Source organism: Mya arenaria, chromosome 9 (assembly GCF_026914265.1).
Source record: "Mya arenaria isolate MELC-2E11 chromosome 9, ASM2691426v1".
NCBI lineage: Eukaryota > Metazoa > Mollusca > Bivalvia > Myida > Myidae > Mya > Mya arenaria.
Window position 1 is genome coordinate 32,246,821 of NC_069130.1, and position 4,526 is coordinate 32,251,346.

The 4,526-nt window shown below is 32.4% G+C and overlaps 1 long non-coding RNA gene across 1 annotated transcript; it reads left to right on the forward strand.

Annotated features, from left to right (window-relative positions):
* On the forward strand, nucleotides 1-4,526 carry LOC128246570 (uncharacterized). The gene is made up of 4 exons (XR_008263283.1): nucleotides 1-264; nucleotides 2,057-2,259; nucleotides 3,428-3,634; nucleotides 4,109-4,526. It is a non-coding gene; the product is annotated as an uncharacterized LOC128246570 (long non-coding RNA).

The following is a 4,526-nucleotide window of genomic DNA, read 5'->3' on the forward strand; positions in this document are numbered from 1 at the left end:
TGTCAACGTTATGCCTATTGTTATTTTGGACTATAGGGTGTAGTTTTTAAAGTCATACACAATATGGCGGCGATTATGCGGAAATGAAATTGAATGTTACTTCGAACACGTTCTTCTACAAAATAACCGACCTGTATTTAGTGCTATTGCTTTAACATCAATCGAAGCAAAAATGGCATCAATGTATGCGTCTAAAAATGTTAAATTTAGATGGAGACAATCCAGAAATGAGCTGCCAGGAAGTGATCGATTTCGGACACGAAGGTACGTGTACATTAGTCTGAAATAATATACGTGTTATACGGGATTCTTCCAATCCCTAACGTCTAAACGGTTTTGTGCAAAAAGCGGGGGTGTTTGAAAAATATTGAAATTGTATTAAGTGAAGTATTTTATGGTTGAAATGGATAATAAAGTAGATTTATATTCATATATTACCATGGAAGTGCAAAGCTATTTTGCAAAAAACAAGCATTTAATGCATTAAAACACATTATTCATCTTTTCATTTAAAGGAAAGTTGACTGACACAGACAAAAATTATGCCAAGTGGAACAACTTGACCCAATCGTAATAATTCGGCCACCTCCGACAAGCTTCGAGATAATACAATCGTAACAACTCGGCCTTGGCCGAACAATCTGAACACCTCAGCCAGTATCCAACAGGGATTGACTATCTCGAAGCTTACCGAAGATGGCGAGTTGTTACAATTGATGGCCGAAATGTTCCGATTGTTGTAAAATTGTGAACAGCAGCCTTGCAGGTGCCCTTCATGTATATTTTGTTATGTTTTGACAGAATAAAATAAAGAAAAAACCATCAAACTCATAATTATTTGCTTGATATTACATTTTGGTTACGGAATTTATATAAAATAACATTATCTGGTAATATTTCTTGTTTTTATGATATGTTATAGATGCAATATGCTCTAACCCGGAATCCCAATTGGAATAACTACCCACTTTTCGTACAAAACAATTTGTACGTGAAGGATTTGCTGTATCAAAAATCGTAAAAAAATCAGTCAACGTACAATTATTTGGACTAGAAGGTACATCTAGCTGATCTACATCTCTTAGTCTAAATATTTGTACGTTGACGGACTCTTTTTACGATTAAAAAAAAATGTATATATATATGGCAAATCCTTCACTACAACATCTTCATGTTACTTTCAATTCAGAGTTGATTATTCACTAAAATTATTTCGCATTTTTAATTGTTGTTTAACCTGAAACCATCAAAAAAGAATATATCTGCTTCAATAGTCTAAAAAAAATAGACGTGTTATATGGGATTCTTCCAATCCCTTACGTCTAATCGGGTTTGTGCAAAACAGGTTGGGGGTTGAAAGATATTGAAATCGTAGTTAGATAAGTATTATATGTTTGAAATAGATATTAAAGGTTAATATTCGTATTTTAGTTATTACCATGTAAGTGCAAAGATTTTTTTCACAAAACAAGCATTTAATGCATTTAAACACAACCATTTTACATCTATGTAAATCTATGCACCGCAGCCTTGCAGGTGATCTTCATGTATAACAGTTTATATCATTATGTTTTGACAGTATGAAATGAAGAAAAACACTCATCAAACTCATAATAATTCGTCAGCTTTTATTTTTTGTGTACATAACTAATATTTTAGATATATATAATTATCTGACCCGGAATCCCAATTGGAATAGCCACCCACTTTTGGTACAAAAAAATTGTATGTGAAGGATATGCCATTTCAAAATTTGTAAAAAGATCAGTAAAGTTACTATTATTTGGACTAGTGCTTCAAGTGTTTGATTTATTGTCTCTATAATGTATAATGCACCTGTCAATTGTAGAGCCAAGCTGGGAGCTGCCTAAAAATCAGTTACCCAGTTAGCTCAGTTTGACAGATCTCCATGCAAGTGTTCACATGGTCGTGGGTTCAGGCACCATACCAGTAGCATCTTTTCTCAAAGGTTTACTTTAGAACCCATCATCCAGGAGTAAACAATTATGATTTTTTTATTAAATATTACAGGCCATGTTCTTTGGTAAACTTTCAGATTGAGGAGTGCCTGGATACAAGGCTAGTATTGTTAACATCATTTGATACAATCAACTGGAACAAAGCTGAAATGGCTGCCTGACCTGACTTAAAAATTGGATGGCAGTACATCAGACTAGAAGATTACAAGTATTGAGGTGGACAAAATGAAACCTGAGCCTACCAAAGCTGACAGATTGCACAAGAAACACATAAATGCAGGTTTTTATTGAGATATTGTAATTATTTTTTGAAACTTCTCATTCATTTAGGAAGTTCAGTTGAAACAGAGTTGGCAAAAAAATGAACAAAGGTATATACATTTTGAATTCTAATTCAAATGAGAACTTTACTGGCCAGCACAGAATGGTAAAATGCTAGTCTACCAATATAAATGTGCCTGGTTTGAATCAGTAAAGCTGATGAATGTACTGGTTGTGTAGCCAGGATGTGAGTAGGTCTGCACTTGGCTGATAATGCATATCATATGTTTAAGCTGCACTCTCACAGATTGTCTGTTTTACCAACTCTTTTTTTATTTTTTGGTCTTGTAATGAATTATTTTATGCGAATTTCTGAACACTGGACATAACAGACAACTGGAAAAAGGGGATCGCTGCTTTCTTATATTAATTCAGTCAAAAAAGACAACTGAAAATATTGGAACGCTGTTTTCTTATTTTAATACGGTCAAAAGATGATGTTCTATGCCAAAAATCTCATTATTAGTAAAGCGTTAGTAATGCTTTTAACCATAAAACCAATAGTTACAAATGTAAATATAAAAAACATGATCTTATCTTTTGTCAGCAGTCTTATTTCATCAGTTTTCATACTGCTTTTCATTAGCTTATTCCAAGCCAAAAAGTAAAAGAAGTTGTCAAAACCTTCAATCTGTGACTGAGAGTGCAGCACTCTTACAGATTGAATGTTTTGACTACTTTATTTATTTTTTGTCTTGGAACGGGCCAATTTATGTGAAAATGCATGTTAACCATTCATATAAGGTTGCTGACAATAAATTTGTCAGAAAATGTTTATATTTAAGTTCAAAATGTTTTATGCATTTTTCTTAAACCATTAGTAACGCTTTAAGCCATAAAACCTTTGTTTTCGACCTGAAATATGGAAGTCTGCAATCTAATTTTTGTCAGTAGTCTTATATCACTGGTTTGCAGATATTTTAGCAAAAAAATAGGTCATTCCAAGACAAAAAATACAAAAGTTGTAAAAACAGTAAATCTGTGAGAGTGCAGCTTTAAATGACTAAATGTTTTGATTTGGCTCAATTTTCACCTAAAATCTTATAGTTTTGTGGCATCTAAATGGTTTGTTTTTAACAACATTACATGTGCATATGTATATATTTGTTCTTAAATTTGTAATTTAGATTGGAAGATTCATTCTCTGGAAAGTAGAAAAGGGCATGTTACATACTGTTATCACTGCCATGACAGAAACCATATTGAGGAGCTGGTCCACCTGTAGGAAGAATTGCGCTATTGGTTGGAGCAGCACTATTACCCAACCATACACCAGCACTTAGTTTGTCATAGGGAGCATTTCTGAGCAGTTATGGAGACCACTAACTATGCAGGTATGTCATAATCAAAATCTTGGTTTATATATTTTTTATAATTTAGCACCTGTTGAGAAGAAATTTATTTCTAGATTGAAGGCACGCACTATAGATTGATGCCCAAAAATATATTTCTTATTTTAATGCATTATCATGTCTAACTCATTTGACTTAAATGATCAAAGCAAAAGAAATGCAAATGATTAATCTGCAGATATACAAATGTAAGCTTTTTTAACGAGAAATTGTTGCCACTTTTCTATTAATTAAAGAACACATTTATAATTAATAATGTTTAATCTGTACACAAATCATATGCCTTCTTTGTTTTAACCATCAATGTCAAAGAGTCCAGCATGATAATGCATTAAATTGAAAAAAATGCATTAATTTATATGAACCCTTTAAAACAAAGACATTTCCTAAATCCAATAAAAATAATTGAATATTGATGCAGAGTTCACTTAGAATATAATACAACTTTTTTTGCAGTTGTTGCAGTGAAACTTGCACCAGTGTGTTTTCTGTGGAGATAAAGAGATAGTGTCCAGCAATGAAGACCCAACTCAAGATCTGACCTTGTAAGGCCAATATGAAATAACTGTGTTTGAAAATGGGAAAAACCTGCAGTCAGGAATGCACGGAAATCATCAAAAGAACAGTGTTAAATTAATCTTGAATAACTTGACATTTATTTTGTTTGACATATTTATTCATGGTGCAGTGAAAACATTCTTTTTTTCTCATGGTTATTTAAATTCAGAATTGATAGGAGGGAACATCACTATGTAGTTTCATGTTCATAGTCAGATCAAAACCCATGTACATGCCCAAATGAGCATTCGAAAATATCAAAATGGTACTTGTTGTATGTAGTGTAAGTTAATTAACATAATAAACAAAAATATTT